The following is a 24,804-nucleotide window of genomic DNA, read 5'->3' on the forward strand; positions in this document are numbered from 1 at the left end:
TGTTTCCTGGTTCTCACATTTCCCCTTCGTGCATGCATCTCCTTTCTCATAGTCATTCGTAGATGATCTCTAGTGTGTACTAACAGGAATTGTCTGCTGGTGCTGTGAGCACTGAGAGCAGGAGGCCAATCACGTTTCCTAAAAATTCCCAGTGTTCAGTATAGTCCAAGGTACAGTACTGCTTTGTACGTGGGAGGGCTCAGTAAAAAGGCGCACCTGGGGAAGGGATGGGATAGATACAGAATTCAGTTAATGCGATGTGACCTTGAAAAGAGCTTCCTTCCCCTGAGAATCACGGGACCGTGGAACACCTGAGCTGCACAGCTCTGCATCTGGCAATGCCCTCTGTCATTCTATAATACAGAAGAGCTTTAAAAAAATGTATTTCTGGGGTACCTGGGTGGCTCAGTGATTGAGCGTCTGCCTTTGGCTCAGGTCGTGATCCCCGGGTCCTGGGATCGAGTCCTGCAGCGGGGTCCCTGCATGGAGCCTGCTTCTCCCTCTGCCTGTGTCTCTGCCTCTCTCTCTCTCTCTGTCTCTCATGAATAAATAAATAAAATCTTTTTAAAAATGTATTTCTATACTGGTTTTTAAAAAATGCTTGTTTTTAAACTTAGAGACCATTAGAACTTAGAGACCGTTAGACAATGTGACTGAATGTTCACATGCTAGAACTACCTTCACCACCCGGGGGGGGGGAGGGTGCAGAGATTTTAAAGCTGAACCAGAAGAGGACCACACAGCCCTCTGTCTGCAGTCTCTGCCCCAGGAAGCTCCCCTTTTAAGGGGCAGTGTTACTTGTTGACCTCTGCCCCCCCAACCCATCACAGGACCAGCCAGCCCTCCTCCCTGGAGGATGTTGCCGTGCCCTGAGGCCAGTGTCCGAGGTGGCCATGACCCCAGCTCAGGCAGCGATTTGGCCCTTTAAGAGCCTGCCCAGACTCCCACCCGCTGCAGCGGAGCCCAGCTGTCGGTGCCCCGGGGACCTCGCTGTGTTTACACCCACGGTCACATGGCAACCTCTCCCAGCTCCCGGGCAGGCTGCACGGTTACCTCATCTGCAGTCCAATGACCTCATCCACGTGCAATGTGGCAAGTGCCAGACGAGAGCAGGGAGCAGAGAGGGCCCAGCTTCTCCCTCGCAGCCCCCCGGGAGTAGCTGTCCCCCAGGCTGGCTCAGGAAGGGCCGGAGGAGCTGCCCACTTGGTAGCTGCTGCCGGCCAGGGGCCCATGCATAAGTCAAGTGGATGTGTCTTCCAGGGAGTGGGGCTGGGGGGTGCCTGTGTGTGTGCCCACACCTGGGAGTCGCTTATCTCAGGGGGTTCCAGCCTGTAAGAAGGACTAGCGACCCCAGGCTTAGGCAGAGCCACCAGCCCCCACCCCCGCCTTGGGTAGGTGCTCTGAACATGTTGACACACAAACAGGATGAGAAAGGCACCACAAAAGCAGAGAGAGGCTCCCGTTCTCTGAACTTGGGGGTGGAAGTGTCACTAGACATTGTGGTTTTTTTTTTTATTGTTTATCACTTTCTTTGAATTATATTTGCTCTCCCCCTCCAAAAAATATTGCGTGTGATGACTAGGAATATAAAATAAATTACCTTTGCCATAGGCTGCTGGGTTTATTAGCCCCTTTCTAGCTCTTCACAATGTAAAGGACAGGCTGACCTAGAGTGATCTCCTCCTTCCAGTGGGCTCTCTCTCCTCTCACTAACGGGAGCTCTGCTATTTGTGCATTTAACAGCTTAACCCTTTGAGTTACTCCAGGGCTCTGTATTCTTTCAGGGGTATTTTTTTTAGAGGGACAGCGTTTAGCTTTGGGGTGGCATTTTACATTTTAAAGCAGCTGATTTATATTATCCAAATCGTATATATATATATATATATATTTTTAAATGAACAGAGATGAAAACCAAGCCCAGGAAATAAAAATGGAAGAAACAACACACAAGTTCAATAGCTTCAGAGGTCAAGAATTTATTTGGATAAGGTCTGCAACAGTGAGGTCTTGCTGGGTGGGGTGGGGGGAACGCACTCATTTTAAGGAGCAAATGTTAATAAACATACAGAAACATCCCCCTGACTACATCGAGATCAATTAGTGAAATAGGACCCATTGCTCTTTTCCTTTAAATGCCTGACAAAGCCAGTTATTAAAGGTGGGATCTAAGTCTTCTAGGGAGGGAAGCAAATGCTCGGCTATAATGAGCAAAAGAGCAGAGGTCATTATTTCGATGGGGTGTTTGCTATTTACTCCCAGTCATGCACTTGACATATTCTTTCTTATTAGCAAGGCTGGAGCAGCACCGGAGAGCGTGCAAATAATTTCCCCCCAAATCTGGACTCCAGGACACTCCTCCTGCACACAGATGAACGCCCCCATGAGCAAATTGCCTCTCCAGCCTGTCCAGAGTCACCTAGACTGCTGGCAAATGGTTTTTTCAGAGCAAGGTAAGCACTGTGGAGAACCGGAGGCTGTATATTTAAACAATTATGGGCCTCTGCGTGTCTCTGCCTCCTGCCGTACAGTCCCGAGCAAGATGGTGTAATATGTGCATTTTACATATCAATGGCAGAGGAGGCTGTTTCCAGATGGCTGTACCTATTTCAAAGCCACCTTTTTATGCAGAAGGAAGACTGTGTGACCTCCCTCCAAGTAAATGTGTTTTGTAAGCCCTGGGAATGAATGCTTAAAAAATGGTCCTGGGCTATATTTCATGTCCAGTCCATGGTGGTGTGTGTGCACAGCTGTTCCGGGCTGGCATGTGGTAGCATATTAAAAGGAAGATTACCATTTCCCATTTTTTCCCCTTCTGAAGGCTTGATATGCATATATGAAACTTGTGAAAAAACTCAGCATAATGAGACAAGGAAGCCGGGTCTCAAGGCACTAGTCGGTGCACATCTGGAGTTTGTAGCATTCTAGAGATAGTTACTTATTCCCAGGAGCCCCTGCCGGAGTGGGAATGGTAGCCCGGTATCCATGGTGAGCTTCCCTATCGCATCGTGCCAGGTGTGTGCGTGTGTGTTATTTCTTGGAAAGGCTGTCCTCTGAGGGGTGGGGAGGGGAGAGGACGAGAGGAGGGAAAAAAACAGAAGGGAGGTAATTAGGCGCCACCTTGCCCAGCGGAGCCAGCTCAGGCGTCTGAAATCAGGAGTGGGTATTGGAGGGGCGCGGAGTCAGATGGTGCGCGGAGCCTTCTCGGCGCCTGCCAGCTCTGCGCTTGTTTCTATGGGGACAGGACCAGGGAAGAGAAGCCCTGGGGTCAGAGGAGGCACACAGATAACAGTACCAAGCGGGAAGGCTCTGGGAAGGCCCCTGCTACCTGCCTCCCACGCCATGTGGTGCTGGGCTTGAACTGCCCACCTGAATTCATGCTGGGTTTTTTTGGCAGTTAAGAAATTGGAAGTGTTTCAGGCCTTCTAGGCTGTTCTTTAGAACAAGCCTCTGTGGGGTAGCTTTTCTACTGGATCTCCGAATGGCTGGCCTTTGTATTCCCATGGAATGGACAGAGAGGTGAGGGTCAGGGACCGTAGGGACCTGCCTTACCTGAGTGGGAAGCCGAGAGCGAGTCTGGGAACTTTTCCCAGGGAGAGAGTTCATTGGAGTTTCACAGATGCATGGGATTCGTGGATTTTTTTTTTCTTCTTTTTTCTTCTTCCTTTTGAGCTGCAAGATTGCGAGGTTCCAGATGCTCTGTGTAAAACAATGCCCCACAGGGGAAAGCCAGGGAGAGGAAGTGTGAGGTCCAGCTTGAGGCCACCCTAAAAAGGACTATAAACAGCAGCTGCTTCTATTGTGTGTGCCAAGTGCTGCCTGTGAGCTTAGGCCTTCTAACTCCTGGTTTCTTTCTCTGAAGCCAGATGTGACCAACAGGAGTCTGTCAAGTCAGAGGTGGACCCCAGATGGTGGGAATCCGGCAAGGGAAGCTGAGGGGCTCATGGAAGGTGTCTTGTGCCCTGGCGGGGAGAAGGCTGTTTGCCCTTTCTCGGGGGCCTTGGCCTCACCCCAACCCGAGTCTGTGGTCCTGTCACCCAGCGCCCTAGGTCTGGCAGCTGAGGCAGAGTGGGAGAAGGGAGTCTTACTTGGCTGATCTTCCAGCTCCGACATGAGGCCACAGGATGACAGCAGAGGAGTCCCCAGAGGAGCCACGGTGGGGTAAATCCCAGATGTGGGGCAGGAAGAGGAGTCAACAAACGAGCTCATGCCTTGGGACCCTGCAGCCCTGGGTGATGAAACACGAGGATGTGAGCAGGAAAAGACAGAGATATTTCACTCAGCCCTGCTGGCAAAGGGATCGTCAGTTCCTCTGTTAATAGGGAATAAACGTCAACTTCAGAGCCTTACCTCTTCTAGTGGATCGTGTGAGCCTTTACCATTTCAGGCCTATGGGTTCGGTAGGCTTAACTAACACCTTCTTGTTTCTTCCCCCACTTTCTTTCTTTCCCAAGTTGGAGAATTCTTTTGAGATATGAATCAAAAGGACTGTCTAAAAATTAGTGGTTCCTTAACTAGTACATCCAAGAGTCAGAAGCAGAGAATAGGGAGACTGGGTAAGCAGCATCTCTTAGCCAGAGCTTAGTCCTGTCCCTCACTTAAAAGGGAAGTGGACCAGGGGTCTCTGGGTGGCTCAGGGGTTGAGTGTCTGCCTTTGGCTCAGGTCGTGATCCCGGGGTACCTGGGAAGGAGTCCTGCATTGGGCTATCCACAGGGAGCCTGCTTCTCCCTCTGCCTGTGTCATTGCCTCTCTCTCTATGTCTCTCATGAATAGATAAATAAAATCCTTGAGAGAGAGAGAGAGAGAGAGAGAGAGAGAGAAGAGAATGAGATTCTTTTCTTAAAAACAAAATAAAAATAATAAAAAAAAGGAAGTGAATCAGATAAACAAACCTGTAAGCAACAGCCTTGTTTTGTGTGATTCCCCCCACCTTTTTTTTGTCTTCTCCTTCCATGGAGATGATGAGAATCATATCTGCTGAGGGCCTCAGTTATGCTCCCAAAGCTGTTTCTGTCACATTTTGTTTGACAGCTGTTTCTGAATTACACAACAGCGAATTCTCATCCACAGCTAGTAGAAGTGAGATGGGTGTAGCCATTGTGAGGGGCAATTCAAAAATACTTAGCCACATTATATATTTTTATATTCTGTAACACAGCTATCTCACTATATGCCAGAGAAACTCTTGCATATGTCCATATGGAAACAGATATGTGAGGATGTTCCTCATGGCATTATTTTGGGTCTCAGGGGGTTGCATCATTTGGGGAATGGATAGATGAAGTATGATGCTGATGGTGGAATACTATGCAGCAGTTGAAGCAATGGAAACAGGTTTTTTAGAAAGAATGCTAAATGAAAAAGAACATCTGTAGCATATTATTTTAATAAAGTTAAGAGAAGCATAATATAGACAAACACTCTATTTTTAAATATGTACATTTCCAAGGGCAAATTCCTAATCCATTCGACAACTGTCTATTGAGTGGGGAGAGGAAGGAGACAGGTCATGGGGATTGAGGATAAAGGGGAAAAAATCCAAATTAAATTAAAGAAGGGAGAAGTTTTTGTATTGCCCAATTCCAATATTGTATCATGAACTGTAAGGGAAATGAACTCAGCTCTGTACCTGAGTTCCTATGTCTAAAAAATGCTCTCTCTCTCAGGGATCTGCCTACCTATAAAATACCATAACTTCTGAAATCAGAGGTACTACAAAAAATGCATGAACACATTTCAGTATCACTGTCAACAGTTGATCATCAAATACTTTTTAAACCTATACTATGGATTTGTTCCTATGTTCAGTGTGATGGGGGCATGCAGAAGCATATGGTATTGTCCTAGTTCTTATCATGCAGCTTGGAAATTATGTGTGAGATTGTAGTATACGATTCCACAGTTTATAATTAAGGCCCAAACTGTGTGAGATGTACCACATGAGTTAAAAAAAAAAAAAAGGAAAAAAAGAAAAAGATAGTTGGTGAGGACAGGAGTAGTCAGGGAGAATTTAAAGGAAGGAGAACCTCTGCACTGAGCCAGGAAGGATGGTAGGCCTTGGCTTGGAGGAGGTACCAATGGGACCATAAGGAGAGTAGCTTTTCTCCATCAAAAGGGCAGGTTTGAGGTGTGGAGAAAGTGGGATGCAATGCCCACTTACCCTGTGGCCTGTGTGACATTCATCTAAGGACCACACTTCCCTTCCCCTGGCTCCTCTATCCCCTTGTGATTCTCAGGAAGCCATTTAAATATATATATATATATATATATATATATATATATATATATATATATATATATATAAAGAGAGAGAGAGAGAGAGTGTTGGGGGGGGGCAGAGGGAGAAAGAGAAGCAGACTCTCCACTGAGCAGGGAGTCTGAACTCGATCCCAGGACCCTGGAATCATGACTTGAGCCAGGGGCAGACGTTTAACCAACTGAACCACCCAGACACCCTCAGGAAGTCATTTTGTATGACTTCAAAGCCTCTCTTAAGCCTGCACAAGGCATGGGTCTTTGAGAGTGAGATTTGGGATTTGGCCAAGGGGATGCATGTTGCACTGCATTCTCTGTCAGCTTTCTTTTCCATCTGAGACTGGGGGCTGCCTCCTTATAGAGGATGATGGGGAGGCATTGTATTTTAAAGTGATGACCCTACATTTGCAATATTAAATGGAAAATTATTTTTTAAAGATGTATTTCTTTATTTTCTAGAGAGAAAGAGAGAGAATGCACGAGGGAACATGTGTGAGCAGGGGAAGGGGCAGAAGGAGTGGGAGAGAAGAAGACTCTGCTCTGAGCAGAGTGGGACCCTGGATATCATGATCCTGAGATTACGACCTATGCCAAAATCAAGAGTCAGATGCTCAACTGAATGAGTCCCCCAGGCCTCCCTCATTTTAAAAATACCTATTTATTTTATAGAGAAAGAGGGAGTAAGAGAGTGAGAATATTACATAGAAAATTCTTAACCCACACACTTGTGGATAGACTGTCCACTGATCATTTGTCAAGGTCTTTTCAAAAATCAAATCTTAAAGTTTAAAAAGTCAACCAATACTGTGATGTTTCAGAGAAATAGAGGAGTCCCAAACCCATTTTCCCTCAGTTCTCCTTACCCATAGGCATTCACTTGAAATGATGTTGATAGATTCCTTTTGTATTTACTTCTGTTTCTATTTAACAGGATTATATTAGTACTTTTTAATTTTTCAGTTTTAGACACTTTAAGACTTAGCTTTCTTTCTTCTTCCCCCTTTGACACAATGAATGTTTCCTATCCCTGTCTTCCCCATGGAGTTCATCTTATAATTTTGATTAAATGAATACTCAGAGTATGTTATTTGAAGCTGAGCTCTATAGTGACAATGATTACTTTTTCTTTTCTGAATAACTTTCTGATCTCTCTGGATCTCAGCTATCCAATACATTTGCCAATAGGGACATGTGGCTGTTGAATACTTGAACTGTGACTAGTGTGACTAAGGAATTAATTTTTAATATTATTTAATTTTAATTCTTTTACATCTGAATTTATTTATTTATTTTTTATTATTTTATTTTTTTTTTTAATTTTTTAAATTTATTTATGATAGTCACACAGAGAGAGACAGAGAGGCAGAGACACAGGCAGAGGGAGAAGCAGGCTCCACGCAGGGAGCCCGACGTGGGATTTGATCCGGGGTCTCCAGGATCGCGCCCTGGGCCAAAGGCAGGCGCCAAACCGCTGCGCCACCCAGGGATCCCTACATCTGAATTTAAAAGGTGATGGCTTTTGGAAAAATTTTAAGTATGTTTGGAACACCTCTGGTGTGTGAAGAACCTTTTCAGCTGCAAATTTAAGGAAAACTAAGTTCAGGTGAAATCAAGGATTTCTGAGAAATTAGAGTGTGCAAATTGAGGTAGGCTGTCAATACGAAACAGTCTGGATCTCAAAGAATTAGTGTGAAAAAAGAATATAAAATATCTCAATAATTCTGTGTTGATTTTATGGTGAAATATTTTAGATATATTAGGTTAAATAAAACATGTTATTGATACCAATTAAAAATTTCAGCCCACTTATTTACTTATTTACATAAACTCTACTCCCAACGTGGGCTTGAACTCATGAGCCCGAGATCCAGAGCCACATGCTTTCCTGACTGAGCCAGCCAGGCACCTTTCAGCTCTTTCTTTGTAAAATATGACTCATAATAAATGTAAAATTATTTGTTCATACTTTGTTTTGACCGGAGAGTGCTGTTCTGGATTGTAGTTGTTTTGTGTCTTTCCTTGATTCACATAACACTTATTGGCCCCAATTCTATACCAGTGGTTCTAGATCTCTTCTTGAGATGTGCATTCACATCAGACATCTTGTCCCTTCGACTTCTGGTGTAGTCTTTCCTGAAGTCCTCTGACCAGCTCTTGTCTGAACTGGCTGTTCTCATTCTGAGATTTCCCCTTCACTAACACCTGGGAATTCTCTTTGTTCTATTGTGTTGAAGCCTGTTTCCTGGATTTCATATTTTCTTCCTTCTTGGTTAATTCCTTTGTTTTATGAAGCACATTCTCCCATAGTTTCCTAAAAGAAAGTGTGTGGGAGATTAATTTCTCATGTCTGAAAATATCTTCATTCTGCACATGTTCATAGATAAGTTCAGTGTGGAGAGAATGTTTCAGAATTTGGAAGATGTTGCACCATTGTCTTTTAGTGCTCTTTGTTGCTGTTGAGAAGTCCTAAGTCATTCTGTTACTTTTCATTTGTATGTGACCTTTCTGTCTCTCAATCTCTGTCCCTCTCTGGCCTCCCTCCACCTCATTGCAGAATCTTCTTTTTCTAAATGATGATATGAGGTTTCATGATGATATGACTCGATGTGTGTCATTCCCTTCAATTCTGGGAAGTTCCCTTGAATTACCTTATTGGTGATCTTCTCCACTTCGTTTTTTCTGTTCCTTCTCTTTGGAACTCTTTATTGTTTGGGTGGAACAGATCATTGTTGGTCTATACCTGTCCTCTAATTTTCTTATCTTTCCTCTTTTCTTTTTAATCTCTGACTTTTGTTTTATTTTCCAAAAAATTTCCCCAACTTATCATCACCTTTTGAATGAGTTACTCACTTATACTGTCATATATTTAATTTCCAAAAGCTCTGTTTTTGTTTTGTTTTGTTTTTGGACTACTTGTTCTTTCTTTCTTTCTTTCTTTTTTTTTTTACTTGTTCTTTTGAATAGCATCCTGTTCTTGTTTTATGGATGCAGTGTTTTCTCCTCTGTCTCCTTCTTTAGGGACAATAATGATCATTTTGATTTTTAGTTTTTCTCCTCCCCTCATAATCTGTTTCCTTTAAATCTCCTTTCTTCTGAGTGTTTCATATTAAAGGCTTTCTCACAGGCCTGGGAATCCTGGGTTGTTTGCATATGTTTAGGGAAGGGGACTGAAAGGTGATTAAGGTCTTAATGAAAGGAGCTTTTCTGTAGGACTACTGTGGGGCGCTCTCAAGTGAGTTGCTTTAGGTCTTTTCCCTAGAACTGGTCAGAATTCCCAGAGAAGAGCTGCTATGTCTTGCCTGTAGGGTAATGTACTGGCTGCCAGGATTCTGGGAGCTGAGCTAGGGAAGGTGGCTTGGGATTTCAACATTCCCTCAACCCTCCTGTCTTGTGGGACACCCCAGGTTGCTGTGGGCTGCCTTTACTACTATCTATTTCTGTTTCACAAACTACACTGAAACTTTGTGGCTTGGAGCCACCGTTTTATTTTGCATATAATATTGAGGGTCAGTAATTTAGTAGCTTGGCTGGGTGGTGTATTTCTGATCACATTGCCTTAGCTAGTGCAGCTGGGATGGGTGGTCCACTTCCATGCTATCTTCTCAGTCCCAAGGCATGGCCTCTCTCAATTTCTCTTTCTCTCTGTGGTGTCTCACTTTTTGGGGTCTCTCTGCAAGGCTTGGGCTTCCTACAGCTTGGTGGTCTTAGGTGGTCATATCTTTTACATGGCTGTTAACTTTCAATGGGTGGGGAGCAAAAGCTGTCAGGCCAACTATGACCAGAACTGGCATAGTGTCACTTCCAGCATATTCTATTGGTCAGAAAGGTCAAACTGATCCTCCTGCTCTCTGCCTAAATTAAAAAATGTAGAGAAATAGACTCCCTCTCTTCTTTAAGATTTATTTATTTATTCATTAGAGACCCACACAGAGAGAGAGGCAGAGACATAGGCAGAGGGAGAAGCATGCTCCCCGCAGGGAGCCTGATGTGGGACTTGATCGTAGATCCTGGGATCACGCCCTGAGCCAAGGGTAGATGCTCAATCGCTGAGCCACCAGGCATCCCTAGACTCCCCTTCTTGATGAAAGAGGAAGGTCACATTGCATATGAGCATGTGGGTTGGGAGATTTGCCATCTTTGGAAGTTTTAATCTGCCACACAACTCAGATTAAAGTTGATTTAAACAAGATTCTAGCCAGCATGCCATTCACCAATAGAACATCTTTTTTTTTTTTTTAAGGTTTTTTTTAATTTATTTATTCATGAGAGACACAGAGAGAGAGAGTTAGAGACACAGGCAGAGAGAGAATCAGGCTCCATGCAGGGAGCCCGACGTGGGATTTGATCCTGGGTCTCCAGGCCCTGGGCCGAAGGTGGTGATAAACCCCTGAACCACCCAGGCTGCCCTTATTCACCAATAGAAGTATTTATCAATTGCTTCTTTGTAGCTCTTCTCCATAATGTCCTTCCAACATGTTGAAAATCCAAATTAAAAATCCCTGCTCTTTGGAATAAGTTTATTTCATAGATTAAACATTTGCTCTGATTCTTCAAAGTATTTTCTTTCTTTTTTGTGTGCTCAATCTTTTCATGTTCTGGGATTTTAATTTTGTTTCGATTTGCCTTGTTCTTTGAAAGGAGATCTATATTTACCTGGCTTGGAAATTTGAGATGATTTTGTCAGTGATAGTGTTGGTTTCTGTTCTCTGAGTCCCAGAGGGAAAATTTTAAGTTTTTATTTCTTCGGTCACTGATGAGGGCCTTCCCCAAATCCCTCCAGGTGGCCAGCAGTTCTGTGTGAGACACTGGTGTAGTTGCCAAACTGCCCTAAGCTCCACCCACCAACTGTCTCACAGTCCCATTCTCTTGTAGTTCACATGCGAGAATTTCCCAGGTCTTTGTGGGAAATTTCATTCACTTACTCCCCACATAGCCTTTCTTTGTCAGCGCTATATAGCTCTTGTCAGTACTTTGACCCCTCTGTTTTCACCTCCACCAAATCATGCCGACCTCCTCAAAGTTTCTAGTGCATCAATACCATTCTTCCCTATTTTGCATGAATGTTAAAGACTTTTCTCTATATAGGATGAGTCTATGGTTTCAGTGGGATTTGAGAAGGGAGGGGCATTAAATGTGTCAGCTCACATTATCATCTGTAAGTCTCATTGTTACTTTGCCCTTGGTTTTTGTCAACCAGTTTTACTAAGACATGCTCCAGAGATTTGCTTAAGTCTGAGGGGAGTGAATATTTTCTTTTCTATGGTTAATAAGAGGCGTAAACATTATAGCAATGATTCTCAATCCTGGATGCACATTAGGGTCACATGGGGGGCTTTGAAAAAAATGCTGATGTCCAGGCTGCACCATTGGATGTCATGGTTTGATTGACCTAAGATCAGGCCAGTCATCAGCTTTCATTAAAAGTTTCCAGGTAGTTCTGGTACCAAGAGTGCTGGAACCCATGGATCTTAGAATCCTGGGTGCATGTTGTAAGCCTGTGAGTCCCTTTGGAATGGGGAAAAGGAGAAAAAAGAAACGGTAGGAGTAGAAAGGGAGTCATCATTGGGTTTTAGTGCCTGTGTCCTATTCTCAGCTTCACAACTGAGTGTCTGCATAACCTTACAGCATGTCTTTAAGGCCCCATTTCACTCTCTATAAGGTAGCAATAATGATATCTACCACATGGTATTAATGCAAGATGAAACTTCATGTCTGTGAAAGCAAATGTTTGTTTTCTTTGTTGTTGTTGTTGTTGTTGTTGTTTTAAAGAAATAAAGAGAGAAAATGTAGTTCTGGAAAAGAAAGACAAATGACACAAAAGAAAAGAAAAATTCATAGATTGAGAACAATAAATGGTTTCCCTTCTACTGGCTGTGGACTTTGGCATGAATCCAAATCACTTCTTTTTTAGTGGTGAGAAACTGCAGGGGATGTTCCAAGAATGGAGTCAAAAGGTACCCAAATTCTGGCTCCAAATCTTTGAATGCCTCCTTAGCTCTACCAGCAGTCATAATTTCAGTGATCTGCTTACCGATTTCACCCTCATTAATGTTATCCATATTTCCTGCCTGTCCTCCCAAAAGAGCACCTGCAATGTAAACTCAGGATTAATGGGAAGGTAAAGTAGGTACTGAAGTCTTATAATCTTTCCTGTAAAGTTTGTGCAAAGACCTCCTGTCTAACCAGGAGCAAAAGAAGTCTGTCATGAAGCACCATTAACCTCTCTGCCTTCTTAAGTTGATTTCATAAGTAACATATTCATACATGTAATTAATACGTACTTGGTACTGTAGATTTTTGTCAGAATACAAGGATCTGGCTTCTTTCCCTTCCCCTTTATAGGGAGTTGAATTATGTATCCCCCCCGAAAGACACATCCAAATCATAACTTTTGTGGGGTGTTTTCTCTGACACCAACTAGTGCTCTAGTTTTCTTTTTTTTTTTTAAAGAGTTTATTTATTCATGAGAGACGCATAGAGAGAGAGGCAGAGACACAGGCAGAGGGAGAAGCAGGCTCCATGCAGGGAGCCTGACGTGGGATTTGATCCTGGTCTCCAGGATCACACCCTGGTCTGAAGGCGGCACTAAACCACTGAGCCACCAGGGCTGCCCAGTGCTCTAGTTTTCAACACTAAAACTGGTTGTCCAACAATTCCGTTACATTCCAACATGTATTACCCAGAGTTAGTGCAGACCCCACATATTAAGGACTCAGCCACATGAAACTGCCCCACTTATGATGCCAGTTGTGAGTCTCAGGCCATCCAGACTTCTGACTGACCAGGTATAAATGGAAGCTATTCACAAACCCCTCTCAGGTTTGATAATTGGCTAGAATGGCTCATAGAACTCAGGAAGACAGATTACCTATGTTTATTGGTTTACTTGAAAGAATAAACTTCAGGAATAGCCAGATGAAAGAGATGTACAGGGCAAGGTGTGAACCAAGAGTAGGGACTTTCCGTGCTCTCTCTGGTGGTGCCACCCTCCCATCACCCTGATGTATTCAGCAACTGGAAACTCTGAATCACATTGTTAAAGGGTTTTTATAGAGGTCAATTTCCAGCCTTCCTACCTTCACCTTCCAAGAGATTGATGGGTGAGGCTGAAAGTTCCAAGTCTCCAATCACTTGGTTTTTCTGGTGACTAGTCCTATGCTGAGGGTATCAAGAGGCCCTAAGTTACCTCATTAGCATAAAACTCCAGTGTCATGAAACAGGCACATTATGAATAACAAACACACTCTATCACTCAGGAAATCCCAAGGGTTTTAAGAGCTCTGTGTCAGGAACTGGGGACAAAGACCAAATATATTTTTGTATTATACCACACCCATAGTACCTGTGCATGTGATCCTATTTGGAAATAGGTTTTCGCAGAGGCAATTAAATTAAGGATCTTGAGATGAGATTATCTTATATTTAGGGTAGGTTCTAAATCCAGTGATTGATATCTGTGTAAGAGGACCAGAATGGAGAGAGATACACAGAGGAGAAGGCAATGAGAAGACAGAAGCAGGACAGGAGTTATGCTACCATGAGACAAGAAATGCCTGGAGCTACCAGGCCCCAGGTTAGAAGAAGCAAGGTGAAGTTCATAGCTTTTGGAGGGAGTACTTTCTTGCTGGCACCTTGAGTTTTTGACTTCTAGTCTCCAGAGAGAATAAATTTTTTGTTGTTTTGAACCATTTAAGTTTGTGGTAATTTGTTATGGCAGCCCCAGGAAATGAATACACCCTTCCCCATACCCTCTTCCTTCTTCTCCTTCTTCCTCCTTTAGCTTAATTATAATGTTTAAGAAATTATTCTTGTTCTCAAGAGAGGTCTAATTGCGTGAGAGCAAAGTACACATGATATTTAAGTTAAGTGACCAAACAGAACCATAAGATGAGGATGCTAGAAGCTGCCAGGTGGCTGAATGCTAAGTGCATAGTGCATTTTTTTTTCATTATATGTAACTTTTATTTTACACGTCCACAAATGCTTGTACAACATACAGTGATTACTTCTAACGTTTATAGCATTTTTTTCCATAGCACAAAAAGAAAGGTTAAGTACTGGGAGGTTGGGGACTCCTTTGTGGTCAGACTCAGTGTTTCTCTTGATCAAGCATTCTTTGATCCTGAGAACTGGCTTTCCCTCTTCATGCTCTAGAAGATGTCTCTTATTAGCAATATCACTTTGATCTTTCAATTCTGACCCTCCTGCTAGACTTTTGTAGGTTGAAGATTTTTCTAGATCATGCTTCCAGCAAGTTTTATACTTTGCCTGCCTCCTAGAGGGATTTTTAGAATTTAGAATATATATGTCTTAAAGATGGCAGACAAAATCACTGGGTTGTTTTATGTCTCATAAGAGACCATGAGACAATCAAGATCCACACGGATGAAATGTTTTTTCATGTTTGGGAAACACGTGTACTTTGGACTTTGAATTAATTATTATTTTCTCTCTATCGTTTCTAAATTAAAATCAATCACTACTGGATGACATCATAAAAATGGCAGAGTAGAAAGCTCTAGGAATCTGTCCCTTCAACAAAACAATGATTGAGTTGGCAGGAACTTTCAGCCCATTTATGGAATGAAGCAGCCTCTGAAAGGATTTCAGCAGACAGGAACAGTTTTGTTTTTTTTTTTTCTGCCCTTCACCCCTTTTGAAAGGTGGACATTTAAGGAAATCTTTGTCAGGTTACCAGCTGATTACAGATAGAACAGAAATATCAGGCACCACACAAAACAAGGAATACATATGTTGCGAAAATAGTCTGGAAAAGTAACAGTTGGCTTTAGCTTTCAACAAATAAGATTCAGGAATTCTAAAGGGATAGGAGAGTTAAATCTCTAGAGTTACCATAATTTAATACTCAAGGTCCAGTTCTCAACAATACAAAATCTACCAAAAAATAAACAAAAACTGAGGAATCCCAGGAAAATATGGCCCATTCGCAGGAGAAAAAAAATTTGATAGAAATCATCTGTGAGGAGTCCCAGACATTGGAATGATTAGTCAAAGATGTTAAATCTGCTGTCTTAACTCTGTTCAGTGAGAACTAAAAGAAATCAGGAAAACAATGCATGAACAAAATAAGAATATCAACAAAGAGATGAAGCCAAACAGAAATTTTGGAGGTGAATAGAACAGTAACTGAAATGAAAAACTCACTAGAGGGGTTAAATAGAAGATTTGAGCAGGAAAAAAAGGGTCAATGAACTTGTAGTCTGAGGACCAAAAGGAAAAGAAAATGAAGAATAGTGAACTGAGCATGAGGGATGTGTGTAATAGCATGAAACATACTAATATACACATTTTGGGAAGGAGTCCTAGGAGAAGAAAGAAAAGGGAAGAAAACAATTTGAATAAATAATGGCTGAAAATTTCTAAAATCTGAAAAAAATACATGAACATACATGTTTAAGAAGCTCAATGAACTTCATGCAGGAGAAACTCAAAAAGACCCACACTGAAGCACATTATAGTCAAACTATTAAAACACGAAGATGAAGAGATAATCTTGAAAGCACCGAGAAGGACTTACCATGTTTGAGGGATCCACAGTAAGATTAACAACTTATTTCCCTTCAAAAATCATGGAGGCCAGAGGCAGTGGGATGACATATTTAAAGTCTGGAAGAAAGAACCCAAAAACTGAAAATCCTATATCTGGGAAAACTATCTTTCAAGAATGAGGGAGATATTAAGACATTTCCACATAAACAAAGGCCGAGGGAGTTCAGTACTAGTAAATCAGCTGTGTATGATGAATGTTAAAGGGAGCCTTTCAGGCTGAAATGAAAGGACAGTACACTCTAAATCAAAGTCATTAGAAAAAAACACAAAGAACATAGGTAAAGGTAACTATATAACTAACTATAAAATCCAGTATCATTGCACTTTGGTTGTGGTTTACATCTTCTCTCTTTTTCCTATATGATTTATTTATTTATTTTTAAAGATTTAATTTATTTATTCATGAGAGACACAGTGAGAGAGGCAGAGATGTAGGCAGAGGAAGAAGTAGGCTTCCCACAGGGAGCCTGATGTGGAACTCAATCCCAGGACCCTGAATCACAATGAGCCGAAGGGAGATGCTCAACCACTGAGCCACCCAGGTGGCCCTCCTGTGTGATTAGCAGGCAAATGCAACAAACAATGATTATAAGTGTATGTTAATGGGCAAACAATGTATAAAGGTGCAATCTGTGACAATAACCATGTAAAGGGGGAGAGATGGAGATATTATGAGCACAGTGTTTGTATACTTTTGAGACTCGGTTGGTATTACTCAAATTAAGTTGTTACAAGTTTAAGATGTTAACTGTAACCTCTAAGATATGACTAATAAAATAACTTTTAAAAATACAAGAAAGGCAAGAAGAGGGAATTAAAATGGCATACTACAAAATCACACTACCAAAATATTCTACATCAGATTACCTTGTCATGGTTTTTCTACATAGTTTCTCACCACCCAACGTGTGAAAGGAGTTCATAACTCAGCCTACTAGGGCAGCTTGGAACACTCAGCTGTGAGGTAGTGCACTGAGCCAGATCTACAAGGCCAAGTGAAGGCCTTGGGTTCAGGGAAGAGCACAAGAGAATGGAGACCACAGTGGACTGAAAGACAGTAGAAGCGGGTTCTGCTTGCTTGCATGCTTTGCTGCTAACAAGCCCTATGACGATGGATAACTCTTAATTTTTCTTTTTCAAAAAATACTTATTCATTCATTCATTCATGACAGACACACAGAGAGAGGCAGAAATATAGGTGAAGAGAGAAGCCAGGGACTCAATCCCAGGACCCTGGGATCATGACCTGAGCCAAAGGCAGATGCTCGATCACTGAGCCACCCAGGTGTCCCTAGTTTTCTTTTCCCTAAAGAGAGGAGGTTGAACTAGATCATCTCAAATGTCTTTCCAGTCTGCTGAAGAGCACCAAGGTTTGCAAGTTAGGGCCTGCCCTCTGAATTGGAGAGCATGAGCAATGGAGACCTCTGTCTACTCATTCCCAGTGCAAAAGGGCATTCTTTGAGGCTAATTTTAAAAGGGGCGAAGGTGTCATATGTCTGGAAGGAAACTTGCAAAAGGGTCCTTTGTGCAAGAGGAACAGGATCCATCACAATATTGATACTTTCTGTCTGTGTAGCATTTCCGAGTTACCTCCAGAAGTAGCATGCCATATATATATATATGGTTGTTGTTGTTGGTGGTTAAATGTTTTTATTTGTTTTTATTTTCTGGAGGATGCTGGGGGCAGGAGTGGAGAGCTGGCTAGCGTAGCAATGCAATGCAGACCCTTACTCCTGGCTTTAACAGGCAGATGTAGATGCTGCCGCTGGCCAGGGCAAGGGGGAGGCCATGGGGTAGGGCAAAGGAGAAACCGAAGCTGCCCTAGCAGGCCCTTGGCCAGATCTCCTGGGCATGAATCAAAGTGTGACCAATATCACTTTGAGTCTGTGAGTCAGGTAAGGCAGGCATTCAGTTCAAGTAAAGGAATATTTATTGAGGGTCCTCTGTGTGCCAGGCAATATGCTCAGAGCTGCACCCAGAAGAGCCCTGCCTTTAAGGAGCCCATGTAGTCTATGGTAAAGATGGCAGACGAAAATCACTGAGTTGTTTGAACTCTCAGGAGAGATCATGACACAGTCAAGATCCACACCAATGAAATGGTTTTTCATGTTTGTAGTAATCTATCTGCCCCGGATGAGGAGACTGGTGCTTGGTGAGGTTGGGTTTTGTGAATGACATCACATGAAAAGAGGCATAGCTGGGGCAGGACGCCAGGTCTGATGTCTAGACCAGAGAATGACATCAGGCTGCCCCTGGGTCAACTCATCCACCATTTTCATGATTCTGGAAGAGGCGGGTCTAGAACTTCATTTAGCAATAAACTGGTCTGGCACACCTGCCCATAGGGATTTAGCTCTAATCGGTAGCTTAAGTATTTCATGTTAAAGTTAACACTCACTTCCTCTTGTTCTATTTAATTGAAAAACACACAGTCCCTGCCCTTTTTCACTTCTGGTCAGTGACATAAGTTCCTCATTCAACACTGTGCAGAACACATAAATACGGCACCCTTGGGGCAGGATGAGAGGCAGAGGAGGGGCAAGCAGAGCTACCCGCCTTAGCTCTCTGGGACGGGTAGGGCCCCAAAACCAAGGGTGTTCCAGTGGCAAAGTTTGCAAAGCTTGTGCTTTCTTCATCTGGATGTGAAGAAAGAGGTCCTGTTTCTCTCCTAGGCCTTAGTGATAACTTTGTTTTTCAAAGGCCTTGTGTTTCTCTTTAACCATCTCATGAACTTTTATCTAATGATTTTAATGGGTGTTGGCATCAATATCTATTTTGATTTGGTGCCAATTTTGTCACATCTTTGAGATAATTTTATGCCCCTTCCTGAAGGCCAGAACTGTACAACCAGTAAGGAATTAAGTAAGCATTGGGATGCCTGGGTGGCCAAGCAGTTGAGTGTCTGCCTTTGCTCAGGGCATGATCTTGGGGTGTAGGGAGTGAGTCCTGCAAGTCCTCCTCACAAGGAGCCTGCTTCTCCCCTGCCTATATCTCTGCCTCTCTCTGTTTCTCATGAATAAATAAATAAAATCTTAAAAAAGAAAGAATTAAATAAGCATAGAGACTAGTGGGCTGAATGGTGGCACCCAGAAGATCAGGCTCTGATCCCTGGGATCTGTAAATGTCCCCTTATTTAGGAGAAAATAAGCTTTTGAAGGTGTGATTAAGTTAAGACCCTTGAGATGGGGAAATTACCCTGCATTATCTAGGTGGGCTCTACATGCCATCAACAGTGTCCTTATAAGACAGAAGAAAAAAAAAAAAAAAAAAAATAAGACAGAAGCAGAGGGAGATCATACACACAAAAGAGGAGAAGGTGATGTGAAGACAGGCAGAGAGAGGAAGGAGGTGGCCAGAAGCAAAAGGCTTGCTGACAGCCACGAGAAGCTAGAGGAGGCAAGAGATCAACTCTCTTCAAGAGCCTCCAGAGGGAGAACAGCTCCGATGACACCTTGATTTCTGCCAAGTGAGATGAAGGTTGAACTTCTGCCTCCAGAATCATAAAAGAATATACATTTCTGTTGCCTGAAACCACCAAGGTCGTATCTATCTGTTACAGCAGAAAACTCATACAGGGAACGAAAAGTTCAGGCTTCTTCGTTAGAGCAGTCTGGCAAAGCCTATGGCTCCATTCTCAGCAACATGGTTTCAGATCGTAAAATAAAATACTTAAGACCATGGAGAAACCCAACTATTGAAATATGGTTGTTAGAACATGAAAAAACAGCTCCATGCAGCCTTGAGTGCACTCATCAAGACAATACATTTCTGATACAGGCAAGTTAGAGCTGATTTTCTTTATTTATGAATTTATTGTTTTTATTTTTAAAGATTTTATTTATTTGTTCATGAGTGACACACAGAGAGAGGCAGAGACATAGGCCGAGGGACAAGCAGGCTTCCTGTGGGGAGCCTGATGTGGGACCCTGGGATCATGACCTGAGCCAAAGGCAGACACTCAACCACTGAGCTACCCAGGCATCCTGAACTGATTTTATTTTTGAGAGACACCAATAGGAAGGGGACTGTTGTCCGGCCAGCTGGAATCACACACTGTATTGTGGCGTGGCCTGCCATAAAGAAGGTTGAGAATGCGCATGAACTCCTGTGGGGTCTAATACTTGCTATTGTTTTCAAGTAGTGATCACAGTATTCCAAGATATGGACAGTAACTGCAATGTAGTCGTGGAAATAGCTGGTGTTCCCTGAGACCAAGTCCCAGGGACTGCGAATGCTCTGTGGTTTGCTGCCTACATCCCCTGGTCGAAGGAAATACTGAATTTCAGACGGTGAACCTTGGGCGCAGGACCCCGGCTCAGAGAAAGAGGAAGTAGCAGTGCCAGGGGGAGTGGCCGCTGCGTGGAGCCAGGGCTAGGGGAGGCCGCGGAGGGCCAGGCAGGTCCGCAGCCTGCGTGGGAGCCGGGCACCCCGAGGCGGGCCCTCCGAGAGGCAGCAGCTCACAGGAGCTGCCCAGCGGTAACGCAGGCACAGCAAATTGGACAGGGTGTCAGGTTGACTATGAAATATGACGGATTAACAGCCGAGGCTGCTGGTATGACCTGCTTTCAGACACTTCATTTAGAAGTTATCATATTGCTGGATGCTTCCTATAATTTGTGATGATGCTGATTGTGATAAATCGTGAGTTTCTGGCAAACTCCCCCAGCCCGCTCCAATGGCTGAACAGAGAAAATATGTAATTCTGTGGGAACATTCATGCCACGAATGAGAGCCGGGATCTGGCTGTAAACAGAATGCTCAGTCCGTGAACAAAGTAATTAAATCAAGCTAATTAAATCACAATAAAAATAATTTTAATTTAATTAATTTCTCTGCACTGATTGAACATTATGTTGCGACCATGAGGCTTCCTGAACACTAATAGAATTTAGGGGCTGGGATGCCGAAGTTGTGGTCACTGGTGTGGTACGTGGGTTATTGTTAAGGGAATGAAATTAAATACGTTTAACGAGATGCCGAAATGTTGACTGAGCCACAAATAGAAAATGGTTTCGGAATTAGGATAATGAGGTCTTTTCCTTTCCCAGTTAGGCTTCTGGATTAACTGGGGCAATGAATGTCAAATTTGGTAATAATTTAAAAGGTCTAGATAAAGTCGATGGTGCACAATTGCTTCATTATGTTGGGAGTTGGTGGGGAACTTCAGGTCAGTATCTCAGTAATGAGCTGTACTGGGGATACTTACCTGTTGTCAGCCTACCCTGAAGTCCGTGGTACCTGATAAAGACCCTGGAAACACTAGAATTGGAATCCTGTGAGGTCCTCAGTCAAGGACTTAAACGAGTGGCACTGGTTTTTAATAGCAGCATGAAAGATTTAGGTGAGGGATATAGAAGGACTTTTTATCTAGGAGAGGTATTAACCAATAACTAGTTACTATTCTTTTTCCTTTTTTTTTAAGAGAGGGAGAGGTGGAGGAGGGGAAGGGCAGAGGGAGAGGGAGAGAGAGAGAGTCTTAAGCAGGCTCCACGCCCAGCACTGAGCCTGGGGCTTGATCTCACGACCCTGAGATCATGGACCTGAGCTGAAATCGAGAGTTGATCGCTCATCCGACTGAGCCACCCAAGCTCCCCTTAACCAGCTACTTCTTAAAAATGTGAACTGTGCCTCCCCCTGCACCCTACCCCTTATCCCCAGTGATAAGCAGAGAGCCTTACACCAGCCGGTGCTCAAATATTTGTTATTAAATTGAATTGTTGAGTTCTTAAGGAATTTCTTCCCTTAGCCCTTGGAACTGAGGACGAATGCTCTTCTTGCAGTGTTGTTTAGACATCGTTCAGTTTCTAAGCAGGAGGATATTCGCACGAGACGACCTCTCAAGGTCACCTCCCTGAGACTAATTTTGTCATGTAAGCAACACTGGAATTCTGAGTGTGTGTTAGCAGGCTCTCACATAATTACCAACTGTGATTTTAGAGGAGCCTGTGCTTTGGATCCCAATATTATTTATCATGCACGTTATTTTAATTAATATTTTGTGTGTGTGCCAACATTTGAACCAGACCTCATTATGACTAGTCGGGGCATTGCATTGTTTGTTGAGTGGATTCGTTTTCTGGGATGCAGCTGCTTTCCTTCCCCAGCAGCCAGGGAGGGCAGAGCCCAGGGGCCAGCGTTCGCAAAAGGCTCTGCTGCCACAAAAATGTGTGGTGATCCTGGGGCCTAGATGGATCCAGCCAGGAGCTGCTTCTCCATACAGAGGACGGGGGTGTGGGGATGCCCCTAAGGAAGGGCTCTGAATGAGGTTCCCCCGAGAGAGGGAAGTGGGCACAGTGTTTGTGATGTCTGAGTGCCGCACACCAACTCTAGGAATAAGGGGCATCCGTGTGCCTTTGAAGAGTGAATTGGCACCTTTTCTGTTGTCTGTTGTTTCATAATTGTGCAAACAGTGTGAAATCCAGGCTAGCACAATGCCCGTGAACTCCAGCTGGTCGCTCAGCTCAGCGTGCACAATAACCAAAGACCCCCTGCTTCCCCTCATGCTCTGCCCGAGGGACTTGTGGGCAGGTGCTCTTCCTCCTGCCAGAGCTGCCCCCGAAGTTAGGACGTGACATTTTCCAGGAGGAGACTTTTGTTGTTCTGGAAAGAACTTCCAGCTTAACCTGCATTCCAGCCATTTCTTTCCCAGCTCCTTCACTTCAACCCCACCTGCATTCTGATCCCCCACACCCCCAGAAACACTTCCTGGGTGCCTCTCTTCCTCACAGGTGCAAACTTGCATCCTCAGCAGCATGAAGGGACCGTATAGAGGGGAATCTTCAGGTGTCTAGAACATCTTTCCCATTCTAGCACCTCACCCCATTTTAGAAAGTTGCTACCCGCCCCCCGCCCCCCCAATGAGGCTTCAAGTCTCAGTATCTGCTGATGAGAATTAAAACCCTAAACCTGGTTTTAACCCATTTCCCTTACTCCCATAGGCTCCTTTTTTTTTTTTTTTTAAAGATTTTATTTATTCATGAGAGACACAGAGAGAAAGGCAGAGACATAGGTGGAGGGAGAAGCAGGCTCTATGCAGGGAGCCCGATGTGGGACTCAATCCCAGGACCCCGGGATCATGACCTGAGCCAAAGGCAGTTGCTCAACCACTGAGCCACCGGGCCTCCCACTCCCAAAGACTCCCAAAGGGGAGTCTATTCTGGTTCTATTCATATCACTCTTTATTATACTGCAAATCATACTATCCAACCTTCTTTTGAGGGCAGATGTGTGGCCAGACCTGTGCGAAGCACCTTACCTGTCCCATGGCATGTAGTTGTCACGGGAACTCTATGAGGCAGGTGCTGTTTTTCTTTGTTCCAGTTGACCGAATGGTGGTTCACACACTTGAGCTTCCCCCATGTCCCAGCTTACAAGTGCCAAAGCCGGTACTAAAATTGAGGTCTTTGTCTTTCCCTGATCCCTCCTCTGGACCATTGCAATGCCCCCGAAATGAGTCACCCATTGAGATCCACTGTGCACATGTCCTGCCCTCTCTTTGCCGATGCGGGGCTGCCCAAGAGCACACACACGTCGCCGGGGTGTGCCCAAGCTCTGCAATCTTCCTCCTAATCTTCTTTGCCAACTCCGGAAAGCTGTTTTACAGAAGGCAGATTTTGGATCAGCTAAGAATGTTAGGACAATTTTTTTTCTCTGATAAAGTAAATTAACGACCCACTGTGCATCTGTATCAGTCAAAGGATTCTATCACAGGAGGAAATCTCTTTAAAGGGTTTGAGTCGGAGACCATAGGACATCTTGAAGGCTGGCCTTTAAAAGCAGCTCTGAGGCCCAGGTCCTGTGCCCACAGGTGGCGTGCAGCTTTGCTGGACTGCACTTCCCAGCTCCCTAGGCGATGCCAGCCACGGGCGTGCAGTCCCAGGCACAGCTCTGTGTACCTGCCCACAGAATTCCTCCTCGATCTCCTTCCCTCTTCCTCCTCTGCTTGTTTGTTCCCTCCCCCCTTTTTCTCTCCAAATTGACTTTCTCAGTTTCCCTCTTCATTCCTCTACCAGCCCCTCACTCTCCTGTCATCTTGACCGGGCGGTTGGTTCCCCCACTACATTGTTCGGGTGGCCTGTGCCTATCTGCTTCATCATTCTCGGCTGAAGACCCATAATAAGAGAAAATCCAAGAAGAGAAAATATTTACCAGTTCTGAAATGGCTGGCATTAATGAAATTATGTTTGGGGGCATTTAGATTGAACTGGTGTAATTGTAGGTTGCAAAGTCTAATAGTGGTGCATGTGGGGGATATCATTTTGTGCTATTTTGCTTTCAGGTTTTTGTTAATCCAGTGGGTTTGGTGGAATCAGAGGGCTGCTATGAAAAAAAAAAGTCTGAGCAACCTGCTGGCGGGAGAACAGCCTTGTCAAACTAGCGGGTAGCTGCGCGTTTAGCCTTTATCCCGCATACAATGAGGGCAATCACCGGGGCCTGTAGAAAGAGTATTGAACTGTCCACACAGGACATTTTTGTTGAAAGTAGTTCTTTTGATTTCATCTTCCCAGCCTAATGTAATAAAAACAGACATTAGGGAACACATTCATCTCAGTTTGATAGGGACCATCCTGAATGCCCAGCAACGTGTGCAGTCATAAAGGTTATCCAACTGCCGGAAGTGACTTGGAAGATGATTGGTGATTCAAAGGTTGTGAGCACCTCACCCCAGATGGTGGTGGTGGTGGGGTGGGTGGTAGCCATCACAGGAGCAGACCAATGTGAAGCTGGAGTAGAAGCATGCTGTCGCTGCTGGGAGAATATTTAACTTCTCCAACATGGTGACTTGGAGCCAACAAGCCCATTTTTTTCCAATTGGCCAAACCTTGTGGGGTTATCTCCAAAGGAAGAAGAAAGGAAAACAATGTAAAGGAATCTTGAACTTATTTCAGCTGATCAGATGGTCATTTCTATGGAAACAGAAACAGAGGCAGGAACCGGCCATGGTCAGAGGCCTGGTTCCTGTCAGGCCTCTCTCGCGTTCC

General features: G+C 43.9%; 1 long non-coding RNA gene across 1 annotated transcript; it reads right to left on the reverse strand.

Moving 5' to 3' along the window:
- Positions 1 to 1,955: 1,955 nt before the first annotated feature.
- Positions 1,956 to 24,804, reverse strand: LOC111093137. Its single transcript, XR_005380991.1, has 4 exons — positions 23,079 to 24,804; positions 4,086 to 4,225; positions 3,550 to 3,696; positions 1,956 to 3,229 (listed from the first exon to the last, which is right to left on the reverse strand). It is a non-coding gene; the product is annotated as an uncharacterized LOC111093137 (long non-coding RNA).

Source organism: Canis lupus, chromosome 29 (genome assembly GCF_011100685.1).
Source record: "Canis lupus familiaris isolate Mischka breed German Shepherd chromosome 29, alternate assembly UU_Cfam_GSD_1.0, whole genome shotgun sequence".
Lineage (NCBI taxonomy): Eukaryota > Metazoa > Chordata > Mammalia > Carnivora > Canidae > Canis > Canis lupus.